This window comes from Chiloscyllium punctatum, chromosome 5 (assembly GCF_047496795.1).
Source record: "Chiloscyllium punctatum isolate Juve2018m chromosome 5, sChiPun1.3, whole genome shotgun sequence".
In the NCBI taxonomy this organism is placed as follows: Eukaryota; Metazoa; Chordata; class Chondrichthyes; order Orectolobiformes; family Hemiscylliidae; genus Chiloscyllium; species Chiloscyllium punctatum.
In genome coordinates, this window is record NC_092743.1 from 102,188,113 (window position 1) to 102,215,752 (window position 27,640).

Sequence of the window (27,640 nt, forward strand, 5' to 3'; positions counted from 1 at the left end):
TGTTTAAGAAAATAAACACTGATCCTGGAAAGGCAATATTAGGAAGTGATAGCAATCTATTGTGACATTACTGCCTAATATTCCATTTTATTTTGCAGGAATTCAGTGTCATGTGTGCTACAACAACAAACAATTATATATCAAAATGCCTGAGAGTACTTCACAGTACATTATTTGACACTGAACAACTGACGGACCTATTAGGAGAGGTGACCAAAGTTTTGATCACAGTGATATGTATTATGGAGAACTTAAAATGGAGGTGGAGACGCTTCAGGAGAGAATTCCAGAGCTTTGGCAGCTGAAGGCATGGCTGCCAATGGTGAAGTATTGAACTGGAGTTTTGCTTTGCATGTAATCTAATGTAGCATCATCTTTTATTTCTTCTTTGGCAGTCCCTCAGTATCAAGGATTACTTTCTTCCACTCTGGAGTTGTGTGTCCTGGAAATCCCATGCTGGCTCCACACACCAAGTCACAGTGGGGCATTTCATGTTCAATGAGTTGGGTGAGTGTGTTACCTGGATTTTAATACACTATCTCTGCTGTTTGAACTTAGTCTTCACTAGTCTTCATTTGTCAGAGATGTTCAAAATAGTTGGCATCTTTGTGGATAGTTCTTCTGCAGTTTGGTCAAGATTCCAGTAAGTCAGTGAGAATCTTGCATTTTTTCATAGACACTTTGAGAAAGCCATTGAAATGTTTTCTCTGTCCTCCTGGTAACCTCTCGCCCTGGCAAAGCTCAGAGCAGAGAATTTGTTTTGGGAGTCTTCTGCCCAGCATGTACATTATGTGGCCCAACCACCCTATGTTCAATCACCCTATGATCTTAGTGTTTTTGTATGTTATGGTCTGCTGTACTACAGCAAAACAAAATGTTTCACTGTACTTAGGTTTATGCGACAATAATAAATTGTATCAAATCAAAATCAAGCCACGATATGTTCTCATGCAAACCACAATATAATATCATGTATACATATGTGTATAGTTTTTGTTCAAAATATATTGGTAATTATTTTTGTATGGGCAAAATTGTATGGCATTGAGAGAACTTATGGTATTAAAGTCAAAAACAACTAATAGTTTTGCCTTTCATTTTGGTCCAGATATGTAAGCAGCACTACACTGGACATCAGTTTTAGTACTGGCTAATACAATACTCATCTTAACCTCTGTTTAACATTGGCTTTGAAGGGATTTTGGAAGTAATCATTCTGGATTCAAGTTCCAGTGTGGTGTTGGTCAATTTGTGACCTGTACAGAAAATGAAGTTCTTTTTCTGAATACGTTTGCGCCAAATAAGAAAGCAATCCTGGTGTAATCTGTCAAGCCCCTGTTCCTTACACTGCTCAACCATGGTGCTACAATCTGCAATAGTCTCTGGGAGTATGAGAGTTCTCTCAGGGCTGGAGAAGGTTTTGGTGATGGCAGCCAAGTGACTAGTTGGCTGTCCAGCAAGCCAAGGCAACTGGGTGCCATGTAGTTGGCACCTGCTGCTTGGAGGAGAAAGTTCACTTCCTGAAATCAATTGGCTGTGATTGCCCATTATTTACAAATCTGGGAACACAAATGCTGTGCTTTGAAGGGAGCACCAAAAGGGATGGACAAGGTTTATGAATCAGTGGGACATCTTCAAACTGACTATGAACCAACTGGCAGTCAAGGGACTTCTCATCATTGGATTAGTTTTGTCTAATCAGAGCTCCCTTAAATTGGCAAGTCCAAGTGGAGGCAAACAGCCACTCCTGAGATCAGATGATGACTGTGGGTTCTCTCCAGCCCATCATTCCTCACATCATCAAGCTTATTTGAGGTTCTTGTTGAGCTTTTATGAGAAAGATGAACTGGTCCCTCAGATGGATCTGGAGATCAGACTCCAAAGGGTACATTTTTAGGCTTGGAATCCATTTACAGAGCTGCTGACTACCTTTAGAACATTGGAAAGATTGTGACTGAGCTATCTCAGTCAGTGAATGCAAAGCTATAATGAAATGTTAATGCATGAGGAGTGCATTCCAAAAATAGTGGCATAATTAGCATAAAGGGCCTTTCACAGTTCGGGAATGATGCATTGCAGGACCAAGATGTTTTGCCAGCAAATGGTAGATGTCTGCCTCTTCACAAATTATACACTCTTTTTCATATAACACTTCCAATGCTTCTTTAAACACATTTATCAACTATCCATCCATTATTTCAATCATGCCTGCTTGTAAAAAAAATTGAAGAGCAAAAATTAATGAAACCTCCTGCAGAAAGTACAACAGAGGGCCTTTTCTGAGATTTGATAATGCACAGCAATAGCTCAATCTGAACCTGAGTTCTGCTGATATAGTGGGAAGATAAATCAGCCACGTTATTGCATTGAAAGTGTTCATGCAGTTTTGGTAAAGTGGATTTATGTTGGCATAATATGAATAAAAGAGTGAAGTACATCATGACGAGATTTGACAAAAAGGAGAAGCTTTGTGTGTGTGAATCTCTGTTGTGCTTTTAAATTAGCTTCATTTTTACTGATTTCATGCACGTCTGCAGGAAAAATATCCACAGATACAGTACATCTGGCTCTTTTCACATGTAGGTGAAATATTGTCTAATATAAGTTACCAGAAAAAATGTAAATTCTTTGATTTTATTTTAAAATAAAATCTATGCTATGCTACATTATTTGGACAGAAACCCAATAAACAGTGGATGAAATATCCAATACCAAAAGGATAAACCAGCAACATTTTAAATTATCAATTAATTCCTATTAGTTCAGTCAATTTTAAAACTCTGCTTACAGAATAGAGTCTAAATAAAACTGGTAGACATATTTCTTTCACGGAGCTGGCGTGTAGCTAGCTGCTAACTTTGATGCGCGACAACGCAATTTATATGGTAAATTGTACCAAATAATGGTTCTAGTGAGTGTTATGGCTGCATTGAAAGGGAATGTCACGGTAAATAGCTGCCAAATTATGGACTGTGCTGTAGTGTCACAACTGCGCTAAAGACAAATAGCACAACAGGCTACTGCCAGCACCCAGCATGACACCAATGAGTTATAGAGAAGAGGAGCAGTGTGATGTGATGCTCTTTGTACTCTTATTATAAAGGAGGGTTAGTGTTTGGGCCCGATATATAAAGCAGATATGTGCAACATGGAAACTGGATGTTATGCCTCGATGTTATTCTGTGTGGAGTCTGATACAACCTCGTTACTAAAAGTCCATCATAGGCTTTCAGAATGCAGAATACATTGTCGCAACAAAGTATGTATCTCTGAGTTAAATTTAGTGCTACGCCTTAATCCTGTCTAAATCAAAATGTAAAATGCAATAGATTTTACTTAAAAGGGTATTATCTTTCCACCTGGAGAGGGTAGCTACACCTTAAACCTTTCTAAATCAAAACATAAAATTCAATAGATTTTAAAAGGACATTATTGTAGTTACACCTGGAGAGGGAGGCAGCCAATAAAATATTCATATGCAGTTGCATCGCTGGAAATGATACAATTACAATTTTTCTGTTACAACAATATATTTTAATGTCATTTTACACCCTCACAGGGCAGTATCTGAAGAAAAAAATTGGCCAACTGACAGGAAACAAAAGTTTTAAGTAGGGTTCCTCCAGGAATCAATCTTAGTACCTTAGTACCACTATCACCTGATGAAGGAGCGATGCTCCGAAAGCTAGTGTGTTTCCAATTAAACCTGTTGGACTATAACTTGGTGTTGTGTGATTTTTAACTTTGTATAACCCAGTCCAACACCGGCATCTCCAAATCTTGATTTTCTTTGATATGCATTATATGTGTGTAGTGGACAAAATTTCAGAATTTGAAGCTAACACAAACCTCCAAAGTATTGTGAACTTGAAGAAAGATCGTGTTAAGGTTCAAAAGGATATAGATTAGCTGGTGGAAGAGATGGACAAGAGGCAAATGGAATGTAATGTAGAGAAGTGTGAAGTAATTTATTTTGGCGGGAAGAATGGGGGCATATGTACAATTTAATAATTGAGATGGTTTAGAAAAGATTCACCATGATATTGCCAAGAATGGAGGGTTTGAGTTATAAAAATGACCAGGACTTCTTTCACTGGCGTGTAGGAGGTAGACGGGTGAACTTATAGAGGTTTATAAAATCATGAGGGGCATGGACAAGGTGAATAGCAAAAGTCTTTTCCCAGGGGTAGGGAAGTTCAAAACTAGAGGGCATATTTTTAAGGTGAGAGGGGAAAGATTTAAAAAGGACATGGGGGCAATGTTTTTCCACAAACTGTGGTTAGAATGTGGAATGAACTGCCAGGGAAAGTGATGGATGCAGGTACAGTTTCAATGTTTAAAAGATATTTGGATAAATACAATGAACAGGTGATTTTTGGAAGGTTATGGGCCAAATGCAGGCGTGTGGAATAGTTTAGTCTGGGAACATGGTCGGTGTGAACTAGTTGGACTGAAGGGTCTGTTTCTATGCTGTAACACTCTATGACTCTAAATCATTAAACATTTTTAAAAGTCACAAAACACCAGGTTACAATCCAACAGGTTTAATTGGAAGCACTAGCTTTCAGAGCACTGCTCCTTAATCGGGTGGTTATGGAGTACACAATTGTAAGACACAGAATTTATAGCAAAAGTTTATAATCTGATATAACTGAAATTATACATTTAAAAATACCTTGTTTGTTAAGTCTCTCATCTGTTAGAATGACCGTGTTAGTTTCACTTCTTTCATATGTAAATCACAAAACTTTTTTTAAAAGTTACATTCTCAGGTTAACTGTAACAATTGGTGTCAGCCCAGATAACGTGTTGAAGGTGTTAGCCCCCTGTGTGCTACTGTCTGTGCCATAATGTTTAGATTGATTCAAATCTAAAAAATGAATTAACAGAATCTTACATGGATTCGTGCAGTTTTTGAGCAAAGTACAATGCAACTCTGCAAGTACAAGTTCACCCCACAAATGTATACGTGTATGTGTGCATGTGGGTTTGTGTGTATGGGCGGGGAGTTATTTGTGAGTGTCTATGAGAGAGAATGTATATGTGTGTGTGAGTGAAAAGGGGTCTAAGTCTGTGAGAGGGTGCATGTGTGAGTGTGGGAAGGTGTGTGCCTGTAGGAATGTGTGAGAGTGTCTATGTGTGTGTATATGTGTGTGTATAGGAGTGTGTGTGTATGTGTAAATAGTGCAATGGTGGTCACCTGTAGTGTGACATGAACACAAGGTCCCGGTTGAGGCCCTCCCTAAGGGTACCGAACGATCAGCCTCTGCTCGGCCACTTCTCGCTGCTCCTATCCCGAAATCTGCCTTGGACGATGGTCACCTGAAGGTCCGAGGCCGAATGTCCTGGATCGCTGAAGTGTTCTCCAACACTTCAGTCTGTTAATTGTCGTGCAGTGCTCATTCATCTGTTGCCATAGCCTCTGCTTGGTTTCACTAACGTACCATGCGTTAGGCATCCTTGCCTGCAGTGTGTGAAATAGACAACGTTGGCTGAGTTACATGAGGACCTGCCATGTACATGGTGGGAGGTGTCCCCACACATAATGGTGGTATCCATGTCTACAATCTGACGTGTCTTGCAGCACCTACTATGAAAGGGTTGTATGGAGTTGTCCTGAAAGCCAGACAGTTTGCTATGAACAATGATCTGTTTGAGGTTTGGTGGTTGTTTAAACGCGAGCAGTGGAGGTGTGGGGAAGGTCTTGGCAAGGTGCTTATCCTCATTGATAATGTGTTTCAGGCCGTAAAGAACATGGCATAGTTTTTCGGCTCCAGGGAAGTACTGGACAACAAAGGGTACCCTATCGGTTGCAGCGTGCGTCTGCCTCCTGAGGAGGTCATTACGGTTCCTTGCTGTGGCACGCCAGAACTGGCAGTCGATGAGTTGAGCATCATTCCCCACTCTTATGAGGGCATCCTGAGCACTTCCAGATGCCCATCACGTTCCTCCTCATCTGAACAGATCAGGTGTGCGGGTCGGGCTTGTCCATAGGGGATGGCTGTTTTAATATGTTCAGACTGTTCTTCCTGCAGAAGGTTGAGAGGAGATTTGATAGAGATATTCAAAATCATCAGAGTACTGGAAAGATGAGATAGGGAGAAACTGTTGACAAAATAAACAATTGAGACATGAAGAAAACTTTTTTTTAAATGCAAGTAGTTAGGATCTTCGAGGTAGTGTCTGAAATGTGGTGGCGGTAGGTACATTTGAGGCCTTCAAAACAGAATTTTATAAAGGAAAAAGATTTGCAGAGCTCTGGGAAAAAGATGGAAGAATGGAAATAGTGAGTTGCCCCTACAGACATCTGGCAGAGACATAAGGGACTGTGTGCTTCTGTGCTCTAACTATTCTGATTCTACTTTGCAAACATAAAATTTTAACCAAATACAATATAAAGACAAATAAGATCCAATTGCCAATGCTCCAGGATTCTCCAGGAGAAAAGTCATGGGAAATTAAAACATAATGAGCTGGATTTATGGAAGCAACAGTGAATGCTAGGCAGGATCAATTGGACACCTAACTGAACAGTGGGCCTTCCCCAGGATTAAAGATCTGATGTGCTGACGTCCCACCAATCAGAGACCAGTGCTTTTCCTGGTTAGGTGGTGGCTGATGCCAGTACTTTACCCACCTGAGGCCCATCACTCTGAGAGGAGGGAATGGTCTTCAGCTGCAAGGATATGGTGTGGTGCAGCACCCTGCCCTTTCCTAATGCCAGATCACTTCACTGGCAGTAAAGTGCTTTGAGACATCTTGAGGTTCCGAAAGGTGCTGTGTAAATCCAAGTTCCATCTTTCTCTTTTTGTCTGGTTTGAAATGTTGCAACCTTAGTTGATTCTTATTTAGAGTCGAGAGTGTGGTGCTGGAAAAGCACAGCAAGTCAGGCAGCATCCGAGGAGCAGGAGAATCAACGTTTAAGTTGATTCTCCTGCTCCTCAGATACTGCCTGACTTGCTGTGCTTTTCCAGCACCACACTCTCGACTCTGATCTCCAGCATCTGCAGTCCTCACCTTCTCCTAGTTGATTCTTATTTAGCTGTTCATTTGACAGCATAAAAGTTAATAAAACTCAGTAAATGTTAATATTAAGAGCATTATATTTGCTTTCAGCCCAATTTATGAGGTAAGCACTTGATGATTTTAACTCCTCCTTGAACTTGATTAACGCACCCCACCCCCCCTCCCCCCCACCTTCCCCAACTCGGTTGTTAGGTAGAGTGACAAAGTTATAACATTTCTTGACTCCCATGTTATTTGCATTTAAAAAGTTACATCCCAACACCTGAGAAATACTAAATTGTATTTTCAGATTTTTATTTTAATTCCTCAGTGTCAGAAAAAATTGGTACAAAAGACATTGAGGGACCATGATGCACTTGCTTTTGTAATGTAAAAGTCTGAAACCAAAATTCTGTGACAAATATGTAAATGGGAGGTCACTTTGTTCAGCATCATAGAAAGAAAAACAAATAGTACCTAGCTAAAACATGTTTTGAATAAAGGTTCTGTTCATTTTTTTAGGTGCCCTAACAATAAAACAAAGAAATTGTTAATGATGTAGTGTACTTTTTTGCAGTGGCTTGGTTAGTAAAATTCTCACCCCTGTGTCAGAAAGTTCTAGATTCAAGGCCTACTCCAGCACTTTAGCACAAAAAATGGATGCTGATACTTCAGTGCAACACTAAGGGAATGAGGCATTGTTGGACATGGTCTTTCATGTTAAACTTTAAATTGAAGCCTGCCTGTCCTCTTGCATGGATGTGAGAGATCCTGTGGCACTATTTTGAAAAATAATGGGTATGTTTTCCCACTGTCCAGGCCAAAAATTGTCCCACAATGAATTTCACAAAAATAGATTATCTGGTCATTGCTGTCCATAGGATCTTGCTGTGTGCTTCTGGTTGCCATATTTCTACACAATAACAGTGCTTAAATTTTTAAGAAGTACTTTACAAGCCAAACTGGAAGATGTTGGATATTTTAAGTAAATACTGAGCCAGGGAAAAGTCCATAGGTTGAAAGAACAAAAGGTTCGATGTTAGAGCAGAGGGCAAGAGTAATTATTTGACAAAAAGGGATGATGTGCAAGGCAAGAAGGATATGCTTGTAATGTTGTCCAGTTCTAATAAAGGGTCATCAACCTGAAATATTAACTCTGCATGTCAGCAGTTAGTTTTGGCAACAATTAGAAAGCTCAACTGTAATAGGTGAAATGGTGATATTAACACTGCCACAAACCGAAGGTGTGGCTCAGGGAAGGGCTAGGCTGGTGTACAATCTCCAAGTAGCCAAAAAAAATTGTGAGAGCAGAGAGCATGCATAAATCTGCTTAACTTGATGTGATATTCCTCGGCCAGCATCACTGAAAAAGATTATGTTGTTCTTTCTGGCAGATTATTGTGCACAAATGTTGACAGTGATTAGACTGCAAAATGGTAATTTATTGACTGTAAATCACTGAACTCAGGGAAGGAGCTATACAAATGTAATATCCCCTTTTCAAATTTATTATTTCATGGGAGGTCGGTGATGCTGTCAAGATCAGCATTTCTTGCCCATCTATCATTGCCTTTCAGAAAGTGATGGTAAGCTGATTTCTTGAGCTGCTGTGATCCACGTGGTGTAGAAACATCTACAGTGCTGTTAGGAAGGGACTTCTAGGTTTTTGAGCCAGAAAGAGTGAAGGAACAGTGATATAGTTAGAATGCTCAGAAGGGAACATCCTTTATGTGAGCAGTGTAACTAACGCAGGATAATACCAGAATCGAAAAGTTCATTTTGATATATGAAACGATAGGTGTAATTGTAAATTGGGGTGATGGTGTGAATGGCATCAACAAACCAGCAAAATACTGCACTCAAAATTTATCCGCCAAAACTTCAGCATAAAGTAGGATGAAACTTATGGTATAATGGACTGTTATTTCAATATAATCTGTTTAATATGCTTGCCCAAAACTAAAATGCTTTCTCTTAATATGTTTTCATTTCTAATGCTAAAAGGAGCAGGCAGTGTAAATGTGAAATGTCCTTTACTGCTTCTGCTCCACTGTTTCCGAATTTACGTAACTACTATATGTTGCAGGTGCTCCAGGTTTTCAGTGATACCCTTACTAATTGAATTCAACATTTGTCTCCTAGACCATATCTATTTGTATTTAGATGTAATTTTATTTATTTTGTTAAAGAATGATTAAATAGTAAATCGCAAGCAATTTGTATTATTTAGTTAATTCCTCTCTCACAGGGAATTGAGCAAAAATCAAATTTTAAATATTAGCATTACATTATATAATTAAGAATTTACTGATGAGAATTGTATTAATACACAACACTTTCTAAGGGATGTACAACAGAGAAAGAAGAAAAATATATAGCATCTTTCAAGATCTCAGGACAGCCTAAACATGCTTTACAGCCAAAAATATACTTTTGAATGTAGGCATCATTACAGCCCATTTGCACACCGAAGGCTCCCACAACTAGCAATATGATGCAACAAGGTGCTTCTGTCACTTCAACAAAAAATGTTACTCAGGGCACAGAGATAATTCTCTTGCTCTTCTTCGTAATAGTGCCATGCAATTCTACATCCATCTGAAAGTGCAGCTGAGAAGGAATGCTTCAGCTTTCTTATTCATTCAAAAGATTCCATCAGTACCAGACTTGAGTGCCATTTGAGTTGGATGCAGGTCAGTGACTCAGTGGTTAGCACTGCTGCCTCAAAGCGCCTGGTTGAATTTCATCCTCAGACTGTCTGTGGAGTTTGCACATTCTCCTTGTATCTGTCTGGATTTTCTTCCATAGTTCTAAAATGTGCAGATTAGGTGAATTGGCCCTGCTAAATTGCCCATTGTGTCTAGGGATGTGCAAGCTAGGTGGATTTGCCATGGAAAATGCAGGGTTACAGGGGTTGGGAGATGGATGCTCTTAAGAGGGTTGATGTGGACTCAATAGGCTAAATGGTCTGCTTCCACACTGTGTGGATCCTATGATTCTAAGTACTGACTTTAAGACAGGAATTCTATAAAATGAGAAATCACATTTGAATCAGCAATCAAGAGAAAAGGTGTTATGGGAAAGCTCAGAACTCTATTGAAGCTACATAATAATTATAGATTGTGGATTTGCTTTTGCTACCTTCTTCCCAAAGTCTTGACTGTCATTGGTCTCCATCACTGTCTATCCTGTGCTGCCTTTATATATTCCATATCAGTCATCTACATCCAGTCCGTTATACAAGTGATCCATTTTCTCCTCTGCTTCCTTCACCTGTTTGCCATTGAATTATCTGTCCCATTAATTACTCTGTCTATGTCTGCTCTATTGATGTGAGCAAAAGATTGTACTATCTCCTTTTGACGTTTGCACTAAATTCCTCTTTTCCAGTACTTCTTTGCTAGTCTTTCTGTCTGTGTATGAATGTAGAACATCTTCCTATTTATCCATATCTTGAATGCATTTTGTTTATCAGTAATCTCTACTTATTCTAATGTCTGCAAAGTGTATAACATTGATGACAAAATGTAACACCTCAGCATTCATTTCCAAAGATACAGGCTCAGTATCTTTGATGCTAATGCATCCTTCATTCTGACAAAGCTGTTCTTGGCTATTTTAATTCTCCTTCAGATTACAAGTCACATCTTTTATCATCTGTGACAATCTATCCAAGACATATAAATTTTTTCAGTTGTTCTAGATCTTGTCCATTTACTTAAATATTCACTTCTGCGTGTGGATCTCTGCTTTTCATTGCTGATTTGGTCTTCCTCATATTCATTCTGAATCGATGTTATACATTTTCTTGTTTTCAGTTTATTTATAATTTGCTGGAGTCCATAATTATCACATCTACACTAATACACTTATTCCATACTAAATATTTTAACTTTTTTTTTGCCATAGAGTCACAGAGTCATACAGCATGGAAACAGTCCCTTCGGTCTGATTAGTGTACACCAACAATGTTCTCAAACTAAACTAGTCCCACTTGTGTTTGGTCCATATCCTTCCAAACCTTTCCTATTCATGTACTTATCCAAATGTGTTTTAAATGTTGTAACTGTACCTGCATCTACCACTTCCTCTGGTAGTTCAGAGAACTATATACTGTGATGTGCTTTCTTTGCCTTTAAGCAAACTTTCTCCTCATTTCAAACTGTTGCTTATGAGTTTTTGACTGAAAATCCTTTCTCTATAAATTAGCCAATCTTCTATGATTCATTGCTGAGCAGATTCAACTCTCCATACTCCTTACATAATTACAAACACCAGGAAATACAATAACTAATAATAATAGAAGGTCTTAAATGTCAATGAGAAGCCTGTTTGTCATATGGCCAAAAATACACTCCTTATAAACTACAATCAAATGCATTCCAGGACACCAAACAGATAACATGTTTTCATCTGGAAGACTGACTTTATAATTTGTGTCCGCACAGCAAAATTTGAACCTTACCAGTCCTCCTAAGGAATAATTACAGGTTATTTGGTAAATGACAATTCATATCTGGACTTATCCAGTGCAGTGTGATGGAAGGGCAGATAAATATTATAAGTCAAATCCCATCTCATAATGGGACACCATTCTTCTTCATGGAAAGGTGCTCAAAAAGGAATGATTTGCACTCATATAGCTCCTTTCTCAACTTTAGGACAGCCTAAAGTGGTCTACAGCCAATGAAATACTTTTTAAAATGTAGACACTACTGTAACCTCATTAATCTGGCAGCTAATTTATGCACAGCAAAGTACAACAATATTATCATGTGTTTGATAATCTTCATTAGTCATGTTGGTTGAGACATAAATATTACCAGGACAATGGGGAAGAATAACTTGTTCTTCTTTAAAATACTGCCGTAGGAACTTTTAAGTCTACCTGAGAAGCCAAATTGTCAGTTTAATACCTTTATCCAACACATGACACCTCTGACACCACAGCACTCCTCCAACACTCCACTGGGAGCAACAGCGTAAAATTTGCACTCAAGCCCTGGAGTAGATCTTGAACCACTACTTTATGACTTAGAAGCAGGAGTGCTGCCTATTGATTTAAAGACATGGGACAGGCTGACAGAAATGGTGCTGAAATACATCTGCAAGATGACGTCATCTCCATGAGAGTTATATACTGTCCTGACTCCTGTTTCACCAAGATAGAAAAAAATGGATTATGCTCTCTACCAATTTCATTGATAAATGCAAATTGTTTCCAGGAAAATAAATGTAAAATTGTACAACATTCTAATTGCTGTAAATTCTTAATGACATCTAAGGTTTCCAATTCCATCACATGCACATTTGATAAATTTCCAAGATGGTGACTATCTTCAGAATTGAAGAGTGTGTTACTGGAAAAGCACAGCCAGTCAGACAGCATCTGATGAGCAGGAGAGTCAACGTTTCGAGCATAAGCTCTTCATCAGGAAAGAGGGGGTGGCCCAAGAAGCCTAAGAGATAAACGGGAGGTGGTGGGGCCGGTAATGAAGATAGGGGTGAAGGTGATAGGTTGGAGAGGAGGGTGGAGTACATAGGTGGGAAGGAAGATGGACAGGTAGGACATTTCAAGAGGGTGATACTGAGTTGAAGGATTGGATCTGGGATAAGGTGGGGGCCTGGCAAATGAGGAAATTGGTGAAATCCACATTGATCACATGTGGTTGGAGGGTCCCAAGGCAGAAGATGAAGTGTTCTTCCTCCAGGTGTTGGGTGGCTAGATTTTGGCAGTGGAGGAGGTCCAGGACTTGCATGCCCTTGACAGAGTGTGAAGGGAGTTGAAGTGATCGGCCACAGGGTGGTGGGTTGTTTATTGCGTGTGTCCCAGAGATGTTCTCTGAAAAGTTCTGCAAGTTGGTGTCATGTCTCCCCAATGTAGAGGCGACCACATCAAGAGCAATGGACACAGTAGATGACGTGTGTGGAAGTACAGGGTAAATCTCTGTCGGATGCAGAAGGATCCTTTGGGGTCTTAGATGAAGGTGAAGGGAGTGGTGTGGGCACAGGTTTTGCACTTCATGCGGTGGCAGGGAAAGGTGCCGGGAGTGAAGGGTGGTTTGGTTGGTACACATTCAGCTATCTTCACCGCTCCCCCCCCCCCCCACCCCTCCCAACCATCCCCACCCCCTCCCATTTATCTCTCAACCTCCTTGGACGACTCCCTCATTCCTGAGGAAGGGCTTATGCATGAAACATCAATTCTCCTGCTCCTCAGATGCTGCCTGACCTGCTGTGCTTTTCCAGCACCAGACTCTTCGACTCTGATCTCCAGCATCTGCAGTCCTCACTTTCTCCTAGGTGACTATGTGCAGTCAGGATATCAGGAATTACCTTAAGATTGTAAAACCGTAAGATTTAGAAACAGTGGTAGGCCATTCAGCATATTCTGCCATGTCAGTCAATGAGCTATGGCTGATCTGATCAGCCTCATCTCCATTATCCTACTCTATCCCCATAATCCCTGATTCCCTTCATAATTAAAAATCTTTCTGTCTCAGCCTTGAATACACTTTATGGCCCAGCCTCGATAGCCTCTATGGTAAAGAATGCCACAGATTTACTATCTTCTGAGAGAAAACAATTCCTCCTGATCTCTGCCTTAAATGGGCAACCTCTTATTCTGAGATTATACCCTTTGATCCTAGCCTCTCCCACAAAGGGAAACAACCTCTCTGCACCTCCCCTGTCAAGCTCCTTAATAAACGTACATGTTTCAATAAGGCTTTCATTCTTCTCATCTCCAATGAGTACAAACCTAACCTACTCAACCTCTCTTCATAAGAAAGTCTTTGCACACTCTCTCAGTCGAATGAACCTTCTCTCAACTGCCTCCAGCGCCAATATAGCTTTCCATTAATTATGGAAATCAAAACTGTTCACAGTATTACAGGTGTAGTTTTAGCAAAACATTCTTATTTTTATCCTCCATCACTTTGAAATAATGTCCAACAGTCTACTTGCTTTCCTTATATACGGAACTTTGTATGCAAACTTCTTATAATAGATGCACAAGCACTCCCAAATCCCTCTGCGCTTCAGCTTTTTGCTGTGTTTTATCATTTAAATAATATTCAACTCTTCCATTCTTCATGTCAAAAGTGCATAACCTCACATTTTTCCACATTATAATCCATCTACCAAGTTTTTTGCCCACTCACTTAACCTGTCTATATCCCTCTGTAGATTCCATGTCATCCTCACCACTTGCTTTTCCACCTATTTTTGTATCATAATTGCAACTCTTGACAAAAATTGAAAGACATCTCCACCCATTATCTGCCCGTTGAAAATATTTTCTGTCTCAGAATGGTTTGGATTTTTGACTGTTTAACTTTCAAAGTAACTGTTAAGGAGACAGACACACAAGCAATTCAATGGGTACTTTTATATCCTTAGTCACAGTTGCACATTATGAAATGAAATTCTCTACATTGCGTACTCAAATGAGCACATCACGTTTTTTCAGAAATATACTTTATTCACAAAATTCTTAAAAATATATGGCAAAACATTCCAAATTGAAATTTACAGCAGATGCAATAAAATTCAATCATTTCTCCATACAGCATTGTTTCACTCTGAGGTACTGCAATACAATTACAATACTGTTGATATTTAGAATTTGCATTCTATGTTACACATTTCCAGCCTTCAGTGTGCTATGGAAGAAAGGTCTTAGAGGTGGCCATTCCCCATTCCATTGCTGCAGTGGCTGCCTCAAGCTTTAGTGCATTCCTCAGCATTTTGTTCAAACTTTGGAATGTCCCAGTTTGTCACATTCAGTCATGGACAACTTTTTACACTGGAAGATCAGTAATATTCTGGCAAACCAAAAAACTTGTTCATTGAATCGATGTAATGTCCACATCACATATTGAGCCATGCAAATTGTAACAAAAAATATGTATTATACTGTGAAACACATGCTCCATAGTGACAGAACCTGTACACAATACAATGAGATTAGTGATGCTGAAATATTGCACTGAGTAAGGACTTCTAAAATTCAAAGAGAAGAGAAAGAGGAATATTCTAAGACTGCATAAGAGTTTGGACTTCAAAATAAAAACATTTACAATCCGACACTTGAATTCTAACTAGAAATAATTGGTTTCTCCACATTGAGAATTGGGTTCAAATTAGCATGCAAAAGGTAGAACCCATTTTATAATTTTCAGGATAGCATTGGAAATCACTTCTTAAAAACTTGTCTATTGTGGACAGCCCCATTACTTGATGTTTGTTTCCTAGCATTTTTGATGATAATTTAAAAATAAAGAACTTTGTTATAAAATATTGTGGATTTTCAGTTTTTTGACTTCCCATCATGCGTGATTCAGTCAATGATTATATATTGAAAACCATTTGTTTAAATATGTGGGCAATATACACTATTACTGTCAATTATATTAATAGTGCATTCGTCTCTGTAGCTGGAAATCCTTTTTAGATCCTTCATAAAATTGTGATGAAAAATTGGTGTTTAAAACAATCAATGCTTTTACTAAATTGCTCTGGAAAATGTAACATTTCTATTGAGTACTGAAGCTGAAAGGTAGCATGCTTCCAAAGTCATTCTTCCAGCAAGAGAACGTGGCTTGGCAGTTCTGTCATGAGTGCTTTGTGGTTTGATCTGAAGTGTGATTCCCAATTTGAGACACCATTATTTCCTATTTAGAACATACTGTTATGGGTTGTCAGCACGCAAAGACATTGTTTTTTTTTATTTGCAGCTTGAGTAACCCTGTATAGAAGTTGATATTCCTTGTTAATATTCTGGTTTGCTTCCTTCTTGCATTGTTTTATCTAGATGACAAATTCACTGTACAATTTGCATAATGGAAAATACTGTCTCTTTGTTTTTAGTGCCTTTATATACTTGGGTTTTACAAATCTACCTCCCTCACTAGCTTTACAATTTCCAAAATCTCTGCTTTTCTTCAAATTTTGGTCTCTTGGGCAACCCCAATTTCTATTACCCTAACACTACCATCTGTGGCTTCAGCTGGGAGGGCAATTTGGTCTGGAACTCCTTCTCTAAATCTCTCCACTTTTCCACCTAACCTTCACCCTCAAGACATTTCACAAAGCCTAGCTTTATTGAATACCTTTTGTTCTAATATCACCCAATATGACTCAGTGTCAACTGTTGCTTGATAACATTCTTGTGTTATGCTTTGCACATTTGTTTATCTTAAAGGCTATAAAAACACAAGTTTTTTTTTTGTTCTGTTAAGTTACCACAACAACGTGCTTGGACTCCAAGGAAGCACAGGGCAGTATCTTTACTGGATTACAAAACAATTTCAATGAAAGGTCATTGACCTGTAATGTTCACTGTTTCTCTTGCACAGCACAGATGCTCATGACCTGCTGAGTGTTTTCGGCATTTTCTGTTTTTATCTCTGTTTTGGCTTGGCCTTCCTCCAAAACCTTTTGTGTTCACTAAAGCGCAGTTTCCATGAGCAGAATTACTTTCCCCACAGAGATCTGCTGTCTCCACACACACACACACACACACACACACACACACACACACACACACACATATGATGCGGTAGCAGCAAAATATTAGATTAACATATACTACACCTGAAGACTACATTGCTTGAGCTCCTGCTTCCAAAATTCCATCACTGGTTTCTAGGCATGTCTAACCTGAGGTTGTGAAAGGTGGCACCTAAATACAAGCTCTTTCTCTTTCTACAAACAGAGTACGTTTCCAGTGAACCTGTGTAGAGGAAGGATTAGCTTGTCATGAGACTAAATTTAACTTCTTGAACATCAAATTGGAGGTCACATTCGATGCCAAAGGATTTTCCTGCCTATTCCACAAAGTGGTGAGTACCATAAGATGAGAATAATGTGCAAAGTTGAGACTGAGGCCAGAATTTATTGACAAGTAATAATATACACAAGTGAAGAAACACACAAAAATGAAATCGGTAGCAAATAACTAGACATATGGAACACATGAGAGACAATTTGCAATATATTTAGCTTGATTCAATACGGTTTACATGAGGAGTGGATATGGAAGATTGATTCCACAAATCTCCATCACATATTGGATGTTGCCTGTGTTGGAAGGTTTGAGTTACAGGGTGAGGCTGAATAGGCTGGGACTGTTTCAGAGGCTAAGGGGTACCCTTATAGAGGTTTATAAAATCATGAGAGGCATGGATTTTCCCTGGGGTGGGGAAGTCCAGAATTAGAGAGCACAGATTTAGGGTGAGCGGGGAAAGATTTAAAAGGGACTTAAGGAGCAAATTTTTCACATAGAGGTGGTGTGTGTATGGAATGAGCTGCCAGAGGAAGTGGTGGATGTTGGGACAATTACAACAGGAGGGATGTAAAGGAACATGGGACAAGTGCTGCAAATGGGACTGGATTAAATTAGGATATCTGGTCGGCATGGACGAGTTGGACCAAAGGATCTGTTTCCGTGCTGTACACATCTATGACTTTATAGCTCTATTTAATGTAGTTAACAGAATCTCTTGTTGGAGATGACCTTTGTCTGGAATTTGTCCTGCATGAGTGTTACGTGCCACCTATCAGCCCAAACATGGAAGTTGTCCAGGCTTTCCTGCAGGGAGAAAGTGAGGACTGCAGATGCTGGAGATCAGAGCTGAAAATGTGTTGCTGGAAAAGCGCAGCAGGTCAGGCAGCATCCAAGGAACAGGAGAATCGACGTTTCGGGCATCAGCCCTTATTCAGGATTCCTGAAGAAGGGCTGATGCCCAAAACGTCGATTCTCCTGTTCCTTGGATGCTCCAGGCTTTCCTGCAATTGGCCATGGACTGTTTCACTATCTGAGGAGAAAAGAATGGTGCCTGAAGACTGAATGTGCTGAACATTGTGCAATCATGAACAAACATTCCCACTCTGACTTTACAATGGAAAGGAAGGTAATTGATGTAGCAGCTAAAAACGGCTAAGCCCAGACCACCAGGCTAAGGAAATTCCATTCTGGTCTCCGAGGACTGAGATGATTGACCTCCAAAAGCCAAATCTATCTTCATTTGTACTAGGTACAACGCCAACTAATACAGACATTCCTTCCCCCCAACCACTTCATATTGACTCAATTTTTGCGAGGGATCTTTAATGTCATACTTAGTCAAATATTGGATTGGATCTGTTTTAGATACTGTTGGGTGGGGCGGGGGGTGAGACGACTAACTAGGGGTAAGCCATGTGGGAAAGGTCTCTGGCACAAATTCTGTCCCTGTTGCTCAGAAGGAAAGAGGGGAAAGGAGCAGAGCATTCATCAATGGGGACTCCATAATTAGGGTGACAGATAGGAGGTACTGTGGGAATGAGAGATACCCACAGTTGGTGTGTTGTCTCCCAGGTGTCAGGGTTCATTATATCTCAGATCGTGTTTTCAGGATCCTTAAGGGGGAGGGAGAGCAGCCCCAGGCTGGGTCCACTTAGGCACCAACGACATGGGTAGGAAAAGAGATGGGGATGTAAGGCAGAAATTCAGGAAGCTAGGGTGGAAGCTTAGAGCCAGAACAATTGTTATCAACTGTTGATAACAACTGTTACCTCTGGTTTGTTATCCATGCCATGTGCTAGTGAAGTGAGAAATAAGGAGAGAGAGAGCAGTTAAACACATGGCTAGAGTTTTGGTGCAGGAGGGAGGAATTCAGATACCTGGATAATTGGGGCTCATTCTGAGGGAGGTGGGACCTCTACAAATGGGATGGTCTACACCTGAAACAGAGCGGTACAAATATCCTGTGGAGGGAGATTTGCTAATGTTGTTTGGGAGGGTTTAAACTAATTCAGCAGGAGCGTGGGAAGCTGAATTGTAGCTCCAGTTTACAGGAGGTTGAGAGTAATGAGGTTATAAATAAGGTTTCAAGGTTGCAAGAGTATACTGGCAAGCAGGAAGATGGTTTGAAGTGTGTCTACTTCAACACCAGAATAAGATGGGTGGACTTGTAGCATGGGTTGGTACTTGGGACTACAATGTTGTGGCCATTTTGGAGACACGGATAGAGCAGGGACAGGATTGGTTGTTGCAGGTTCCGGGGATTGGATGCTTCAAGAAGAACAGGGAAGGTGGCAAAAGAGGGGAAGATATGGCATTGTTGGTCAAGGATAGTATTACGATGGCAGAAAGGATGTTTGACGAGGACTCATCTACTGAGCTAGTATGGGCTGAGGTTAGAAACAGGAAAGGAGAGGTCACCCTATTGGGAGTTTTCTATAGGCCTCCAAAAACTTCCAGAAATGTCGAAGAAAGGATAGCAAAGATGATTCTGGATTGGAGCGAAAGTAACAAGGTGGTTGTTATGGGGGACTTTAATTTTCCAAGTATTGACTGGAAATGCTATAGTTCGAGTATTTTAGATGGGTCAGTTTTGTCCAATGTGTGCAGGATGATTTCCTGACACAGTATGTAGACAAGCCAACAAGTGGCGAGGCCACATTGGATTTGGAACAGGTTAATGAACCAGGCCAGGCGTTAGATTTGGAGGTAGGTGAGCACTTTGGTGGTAGTGACCACAATTCAGTTGCATTTACTTTAGCGATGGAAAGGGATAGGTATATACCGCAGGCCAAGAGTAATAGCTGGGGGAAAGGCAATTATGATGGGATTAGACAAGATTTAGGATGCATAGGATGGGGAAGGAAACTGCAGGGGGTGGGCACAATTGAAATGTGGAGCTTGTTCAAGGAACAGCTACATACTTGATCAGTATGTACCTGTCAGGCAGGGAGGAAGTTGTCAAGTGTGGGAACTGTGGTTTACTAATGAAGTTGAATCTCTTGTCAAGAGGAAAAAAGAGGCTTATGTAAAGATGGGACGTGAAGGCTCAGTTAGGGTGCTTGAGAGTTACAAGTTAGCCAGGAAGGACCTAAAAGGTGAGCTAAGAAGAGTCAGGAGGGGACATGAGAACTCTTTGGTAGACAGGATCAAGGAAAACCCTAAAGCTTTCTATAGGTATGTCAGGAATAAAAGAATGACGAGAGTAAGATTTGGACCAGTCAGGGACAGTAGTGGGAAGCTGTGCATGGAGTTCGGGGAGATAGCAGATGTGCTAAATGAATATTTTTTGACAGTATTCACACTGGCAAAAGACTATGTTGTCAAGGAGAATACTGAGGTTCAGGCAATTAGACTAGATGGGATTAAATTCATAAGGAGGAGATGTTAGCAATTCTGGAGAGTGTGAAAATAGATAAGTCTCCTGGGCTGGATGGGATTTATCCTCAGATTCCCTGGGAAACTAGGGAGGACATTGCAGAACCTTTGGTCTTGATCTTTATGTCATCATTGTCTAGAGGAATAGTGCCAGAAGACTGGAGGATAGCAAATGTTGTCCCCTTGTTCAAGTAGGGGACTAGAGACAACCCTGGTAATTGTGGACCAGTGAGCCTTATTTCGGTTGTGGGTGAAGTGTTGGAAAGGAAAGAGATAGGATTTTTAATCATCTAGAAAGGAATAATTTGATTAGGGATAGTCAACACAGTTTTGTGAAGGGTAGGTCATACCTCACAAACCTTATTGAGTTCTTTGAGAAGGTGACCAAACAGTGGATGAGGGTAAAGCGGTTAATGTGGTGTATATGGATTTCAGTAAAGCCTTTGATAAGGTTCCCCCCGGTAGGCTATTGCATAAAATATGGCAGCATGGGATTGAGGGTGATTTAGTGGCTTGGATCAGAAATTGGCTAGCTGAAAGAAGACAAAAGGTGATGGTTGATGGGAAATGTTCATCCTGGAGTTCAGTTACTAGTGGGGTACTGCAAGGATCTGTTCTGCAGCCACTGCTGTTTGTCTTTTTTATAAATGATCTAGATGAGGGCGTAGAAGGGTAGGTTCATAAATTTGCAGATGACACTAAGGTTGGTGGAGCTGTGGATAGTGCCGAAGGATGTTGCAGGTTACAGAGGGACATAGATAAGCTAAAGAACTGGGCTGAGAGGTGGCAAATGGAGTTTAATGTGGAAAAGTGTGAGGTGATTCACTTTGGAATGCAGAGCACTGGGCTAATGGTAAAATTCTTGGTAGTGTGGATGAGCAGAGAGATCTTGGTGTCCATGTACATGGATCCCTGAAAATTGTCACACAGGTTGATAGGATTGTTAAGAAGGCATATGTGTATTAGCTTTTCTGGTAGAGGGATTGAATTTTGGAGCCATGAGATCATGTTGCAGCTGTACAAAACTCTGGTGTTGCCGCACTTGGGAGTTTTGTGTACAGTTCTGGTTGCCGCATTATAGGAAGGATGTGGAAGTATTGGAAAGGATGCAGAGGAGATTTACCAGGATGTTGCCTGGTATGGAGGGAAGGTCTTATGAGGAAAGGCTGAAGGACTTGAGGCTGTTTCATTAGAGAGATGAAGGTTGAGAGGTGACTTAATAGAGCCGGTCAAGATGATTGGAGGATTAGATAGGGTGGACAATGAGAGCCTTTTTCCTTGGATGTGATGGCTAGCATGAGTGGACACAGCCTTAAAATGAGGGTGATAGCTATAGGGCAGATATCAGAGGTAGGTTCTTTACTCAGAGTAGTAAGGGCGTGGAATGCCCTGCCTGTGACAGTAGTAGACTTGCCAACTTTAAGGACATTTACGTTGCCATTGGATAAACATATGGATGATAATGGAATAGTGTAGGTTAGATTGGATTAGATTACCTACAGTGTGGAAACAGGCCATTTGGCCCAACAAGTCCACATCGACCTTCTGAAGAGCAATCCACCCAGACCAATTTCCCTTTGACTAATGCACCTGACACAATGGGCAATTTAGCATGGCCCATTCACCTGACCTGCATATCTTTTGGACTGTGGTAGGAAACCACAGCACCCACAGGAAACCCGCACAGACATGGGGAGAATGTGCAAACTCCACACAGACAGTTGCGCAAGGCTGGAATTGAACGTGGATCCCTGGCACTGTGAGGCAGCAGTGCTAACCACTGAGCTACTGTGGCACCTGTTAGATTGGCTTCAGATTGGTTTCAACATCGAGGACCAAAGGGCCTGTACTCTGCTGTAATGTTCCATGTTCTATGTTCTATTACCTTGATTGTAGACAGTCATTTTCATGTCACCTCTGGAGTTCACCTCTTTTGCCTATGTTTGATCCAAGGCTTTAATGAGTTCAGGAGCTGAATGACCCTGGCAAAATCCAAAGTGAGTATCAACAAACAGGTTATTGCTGAGTAAATGCAGCTTGATTACTCTGTTGACAACCCTTCAATCACTTTCCTGAAAATTACTGAGTAGACTAATGGGACACTAATTTGCTAAGTTGAATCTGTCTTTTTGTTGTGAACGGCACATATCTAGAAGTTTTCTGCATTAGACCAAAAGATTTAGGAAACAGGAAGAGGACATCTGGCACATTGAGTCAGTGAGATTAGGTCTGATCTGATAATCCTCAACTTCACTTTCACACCTTTCCCCATAACCCTTAATTCCATTACTTATTAAACTTCTGTCTAACTCAGCCTTGAATGCACTTAACAATCCAGCTTCAACAGCCCTCTGTGGTAAAGAATTCCATAGAATCACTCCCCAATGAGAGAATAAATTCCTCCTCATCTTTGTTTTATATGGTCAGAAATCACATGACACCAGGTTACAGTCCAACCGATTTATTTGACTTCACCTGATGAAGGAGCAGCATTATGGAAGCTTGTGATTTCAAATAAACTTGTAGGTCTATAACCTGGTGTCATGTCACTTTCTGACATTGTCAACCCCAGTCCAACACCGACAGCTCCACATCATTGGTGTTTTTTATGGGTGACTCCTTATTCTGGGATTATGCTGTCTGGTCCTCCCACAAGGGGAAACCAGCTTTCAGCAGCTATCATGTTAAACCCCCCTAAAAACATTTATGTCACAGTAAAGTTACCTCTCACTGTTTTAAACTCCGATGAGTAAATGTCAACCTTTCCTCTTAAGACAATGCCTCAATATCAAGGATCAACCGAGTGAACCTTCTCTCAACTGCCTCCAAGCTGATATATTTTCTTAGATAAGGGAATCAATACTTTCACCATTGGCTGGGTATATGCAAATGTTGTTGCTGTGTTGGAACAGTTTGGTTGTTACCTGGCTAATTCTGGAGCACAAGTTTTCAACATTACTGAAATGTTATCAGGGCCCATTGACTTTGCAGTACCACTACCTTCAGCTATTTCTTGATATTACATAGAGTCTAGATTAGGTTAGAATATCTAGGCACAATGGACGAGTTGGACCGAAGGGTCTGTTTCCATGCTGTATATCTCTTTGAGTAAAATGAATTGGCTGAAGACTGGCATCTCTGAAACTGGGGACCTCAGGAAGAAGCCAAGATGGATTGACCAGTCGACATCTGAAGCAAATGCTTCATCCTTGTCTTTTGTAATGACATGTTTGGCTTCCACATCATTGAAGATTTGTGGATCTTTCTCTTCCTGTTAGTTGTTTAATTGTTTTCCGCCATTCTGGCTGGATATACCGGGACTGTAGAATTTAGATCTGATTCTATGGTTATGGAATCACTTAGCTTTAACCATTGCATGTTTCTTCCACTGTTTGACGTGCTTTTTTTTTGTGTTGTAGCTGCACCAGCTTGACAGACTATGGCTGGTACTGCTGCTAACATTCCTATCTGCACTTCTAATTGATTCAATATTGGTCCCCTCACTTCTTAATGGTAGAGTGGAGTGTGCCTGGTCATGAAGTTACAGATTGTGTGCTGCATACAATTCCGCTGCTCCGGATGGTCCACATCACTTCATGAATACTGAATTTTGAGTTGCTCAATCTGTTTGAAAGTATTTAATTTGGTGTGGTGGTAGTGCTGCACAACATAATGGAAGGTATCCTCAACTCAGGTCAGGTCTTCAAGTCCATGAGGACAGTGCAGTTGTTGGTCTTAACAGTGTTGTCATAGCAGCATCTGTGACTGGTAGCTTAATGAGGAAGGGTGACGAGAGGGTGGTAATCAGAAAACCTTGTCCATGTGTGATCTGATACCATACACTTCATGGGATCTAGAGTCAATGTTCAGGACTCCAGAGGAAGTGGTAGAGGTGATTACAAATACACTGTGAAAAATTAATTTGGACAGTACATGAATACAGATATATGGGCCAAATGCAGGCAAATGGGACTAGTTCAGTTTAGGAATTCTGGTTGGCATGGACAAGTTGGACTGAAGGGTCTGTTTCTGTGCTGTGTGACTCTATGACTCTATTTTCATACTGACTGAACAGTTACCTGTCTAAGTCTTGAGACAGGTCTTTCAGTTTATTGAAAGGGGAAGGCAACGGCCTAGTGGTATTATCACTGGACTGTTAATCCAGAGACCCCAGTGTTCTGGAAACATGGTTTCAAATCCCACAATGGCAGATGTTGGTATAATTAAGGGTCTAATGATGACCATGAATCCATTGTTGATTGTCAGGAAAAACTAATGTCCTTTAAGGAAGGAAACTTCCATCCTTACCTAGTCTGGCCTACATGTGTCCCAAGACCCACAGCAATGTGGTTGACTCTTAACTGCTGTCTGGACAATAAATGCTGACCCAGCCAGTGATGCCCTCATCCTGTCAATGAATTTTTAAAAAACTGTATGGCACTGAGCTATCACTTCTGGTGGTTCTGCCCACCAGTCAGAAAAGTCATACTCACGGATGGTGATGTGTCTGCGACATTGAAAGATATGACTTTGAGTATCTCTATGGGAGAGATCTCTCCTAATTTTGGCACAAGCCCCTACATGTTAATGCGGACATCTCTACAGGCCAACAGGTCTGGGCTTACCATTGTTCTGTATCTATTGTTATGTTGCTGCTACACCATGAATTCTTATTTTACATAGAAATCTTTGTTGTGGCATCTTGTCAAATGCTTTCTGGAAATCTTTAGACAGCACATCCACATGCTCACCTCTATTCATACTTCTTGACACTTTCTCAAAAACTTCAGTAAACTAGTCAAACATGATTTCCTTTTCACGAAACAATGTTGATTCAGTTTGATTGCATTTTGATTTTCTGAATGGTCCATTTTATCCTCTTTAGTAAAAGTTACCAGCATATTTTCAACGACAAATATTAAGATATATTCATCTTTAATTTTTTTGCTTTCTATCTCCATCTACTTACTTGAACAATCTAATGGGACCTTTCCAGAATCGAGAGAATTGTTGTAGGTTTGTGGTTACGTATAGGTCAGACCAGGTAAGGATGATATATATCTTTCTCTAATGGCTATTAGTGAACCAGCCAGGTTTTTACAACAGTCATCAATAGTTTCAAATTTAGGTTTGAATCCTGCCATGACAGATGGTGGAATTTGAATTCAATAAAAGAATCTGTAATGTAGACGATTGATGATCAGAAAAAGAAGATCTGATTCATTAAAGTCCTTTAGAAAAGGAAACTTCTGTCCTTACCTGGTCTGATCTACATGTGACTCTTAACTGCACTCTCCGTCAATAAATGCTGACACCCACATCCAGTGAATGAACAAAAAAAAAATTAGTAGTTAACTGAATTCAAATTCTACCAACTGCAGTAGTGGATTTCAAAACTTTGTGCCAAAGTTTTAGCCTGGGCCTCTGGACTCTAGCCAATGATTTTACCCATTACTTTATGCTATCACTTTCCTCTAGAACATGTAACATCTTAAAAATATAATTTAAAATCCTTTTAGAATAAAGCGCCTGATTAGTTCAGTCATTTAAGGTTCAAAAAAATTCATTGATTTGCTTCCTTCATATAACACTTTCCAACAATCAAATATACAGCCTTGGGTTGAACCTCAGTCAATATTTATGATACTCCATCCTGTAAGTAACTAATATTTTGATTAACATTTGTAATAAAGTTCTGTATCTCAGTTCATCTACAGATCAAAGGATCAGCCAATGTCCTGAAGGCTAGCACGACTAAGCATAATGGATTTGTCAAAGGAACCACCTCTTGGAGGAAAGTATAAACTGAAGCATCATCTGTCCCCTCAGATAGATGTTAGAGGTCCTGTAGCACTGTAAAGAAGAACAGGGGAGTTCTCCCCAGTGTGCTGGCCAATATTTATCCATCAATCAACATTATAAAAGAACGAATTATCTGAATTCAAAATCTGCCCCTTGGGACAAAATGATAAAGCAAAGCACAGACAGGAGACCTTTCTGATGCATCGAACATATTCTATACCCAAGCCAAGAGTGTTTCATGCGAGTAGCAAGCTCTCCCATTAGAATTAAGAAAACAAATTAAGAAAAAGGTTTTAAAAAAAAGTTTGTGTGTAACCTGAAAGCAAAATAGTGTATGCCTGAAATCCAAAAAGGAAATAAGAACAGGAAATGTTGTAAATGCCTCTTTTTGTTTACAGATTACTTTATTGCCTTTCTCTTCCAGGAATGCTCACTTTGACAATGTTCAGTTTCTCTCTTCCTTTTCATCCGCACTGTCACAATGTTATTGCGTCTCCCTCCCAAAAGAAACCTACCCATGAATCTATATTTGCCTAGAAACTACTGAATCTTTAACCTTTCCCAGTATTGAAGAAAAGTCACCAACCTGATACCTGTTTCTCTCTCCATATAAGTTGTTTGACCTGCCTAGTGTTTACCAGTATTTTCCGTTTTTATTTCACTGGCCATGGTGCCAACAGCTACGTGCTGAGTCATTTGAAATTTTGCTACCCGATCACAGATGTGCTCATGAAGTAGGAGAGCCTTAACGCGGTTGAATGTGGAGGCATTACTGGTACAGACTCCATTTGGACCACTTCATATTTGTTTAAATCAAGTTACATTATGTATTTTGCAGTGTAACCTTTCTACATTAATACAGTTGAAAATGTATATGTGCGTGTACCCTCATGTTGCAACATACATTTCCCTAAAGTGCATTATATGTGTATTCCACTGGATGATCTATGTATTTCATTATACAGTTGGTTTGGGGACTTCCTCTGCTGAAATATCAGTTTCTTCCTTTGAAAATTCGGTCTTATGACACCTCGGGGAAGATTCCTCAGACGGTTTGCGAGTACTCCGTTGTAAATTAAGTCACAGCCTGCACTATTATATGGCTGACTTAAGATGTTTCCATTTATTTGCATGAGGTAGTAGAGCAGACTGTCACAAGCCTTATAATATCCTCGTTTTTCCACAAATTTTTGCAGCCACAACAAAAAATTGCAACCTCAGGAAAAGAACCGAATGTATAACCTTTTAGGGGATTTTTTTTTCTTTTCCTTTGCAATTTGAGATGCAATAGACAACAAACCAATCAGGATGATAAGTGTTATCAAAGGCAAATGTGTATTTGAGCCTGAATATAACAGTTGTGGATTGTGAATATTTTTGTCTGGTTTATTTAAAATGTTTACTGAGCAGAAGAATAATGTACTTACCTACTTCCTTAAATGCAAAACATCTGTAATCGTGCCTCTCTCCTTGGCAGGCTCGGATGGTGGCGGGAAAATAGTCATGGCCTGAATGTTTCAGGGAGAAGAGCGTGTGTTGTGCTTCTGTGTGTGTTGCTTCACTGCAATTGTAGACTCACTCTTGATGAAAACAAAGTGATACAAGGGGTGGGGTTACAATTCTCTCTGGCTTGCGTTAGATGTATTCAAAAGCATCGTAATAAAATAT

At 40.1% G+C, this 27,640-nt stretch overlaps 1 long non-coding RNA gene and 1 pseudogene across 1 annotated transcript; both read left to right on the plus strand.

The window, feature by feature from the left end:
• Positions 1-256: 256 nt before the first annotated feature.
• LOC140476801 (prostaglandin reductase 3-like) lies at positions 257-2,175 on the plus strand (annotated as a pseudogene).
• Positions 2,176-5,747: 3,572 nt separating this feature from the next.
• LOC140477279 (uncharacterized) lies at positions 5,748-27,640 on the plus strand. The gene is made up of 3 exons (XR_011960698.1): positions 5,748-5,969; positions 16,724-16,850; positions 25,877-27,640. It is a non-coding gene; the product is annotated as an uncharacterized lncRNA (long non-coding RNA).